Here is a 1,296-nt window from a genome sequence, read left to right as displayed (position 1 = left end):
AACGCTAGTAAGTTATCTCATTCAAATTCAAGATACATTTTTTCTTGTAATTCTACTACCAAAACCTCATTTTAACGAAGAGAAGAAAAGATACGAGCGATAGCACATTCAATATACGACGAAAATTTAATTAGCATTCAACTAAAAAAAAATGCAATATATGTTATTATGTCATTATGACGGGAATAAATTAAGCTATTTATAGCTTATTTACCGCCAAACTAGCGGGTTTTATCAAAGAGTGGTAAAACTAAGATTTTTATTTGAATGAATCTTAAATATTTTATTGTGTCAAATAAATAAGCTAACGTACAAAAATTTTAATTTTTAGGAAATATCTTTTGAAGGTGAAACGTATTTCAACAAATAAGTATTTTTGAAAGTATATAACACCCACCAGCCCAATTGTCTAATTATCAATTTTTACTTCTTATATAGGCATACTTATATAGGCATGTGGTCTGTACACGCACGCTGTAAACATTTTTGTCCGCGGTTATGAGCGGTTTGTCGCTAAAAGCGGAGAAGTACTAACTTGAGGTCCTTTCATATAACTTTGTATGGAGACCAACCAAGCCATCGAGTTCCCGTCGCAATAACCGGACTGACGCTATAAGCGGAGTCGATAAACCGGATTCTACTGTATATACCAAACAAATCGAGTTGTATACATATAAGAACATTTTATTTAAAAACAATGAAGTTATAATTTATTTTTCTATTATTTCAATTATTTTCCCGACTGTCCATACGGCAGCTAAGTATGTATGTCAGCATAATTAAATGAGATCTTCGGTGGACTTACATTTTGAAGGGTTTCCGACATATTTCCACGACCACTCTAACACCCACAAGCCAACCAAAAATTCCACACGCCTACAATTTTAAAAATATGTGTTGTTTTCTTTTCGTTTTATTCTTTGGCTCGCCAATTTCTATCGATATTTCAAAAACATTTTGACCTCGCCCATACCTTTAAAAAATGTTAACATTTGTTCATTTAATTATTTAATTTGCCAATTTGTACTTTTATCTAATTGAAATATATTTAACTCTTTGAAGGCCTGTTTAGAAAACGACCACACTTCTGAAAATTTGTTTGATTGTTATTCATCAATTTTTTGTCAGGTTGCCTCTAATATTAAAAAATATTTTACTCCTTTAACGCCTGTTTAGAAGCATATGAATATGAATATATTTAATGTTTTTAATCATAACACTTCTTAGGTGGAAACGCTGTATCTTACGCCGATATAACAAATAAGAAATACATCTTAGAATGTATCGATAAAGGTT

Source organism: Drosophila yakuba, chromosome 4, assembly GCF_016746365.2.
Source record: "Drosophila yakuba strain Tai18E2 chromosome 4, Prin_Dyak_Tai18E2_2.1, whole genome shotgun sequence".
Lineage (NCBI taxonomy): Eukaryota > Metazoa > Arthropoda > Insecta > Diptera > Drosophilidae > Drosophila > Drosophila yakuba.
Note: the sequence above shows the minus strand (reverse complement) of the source record.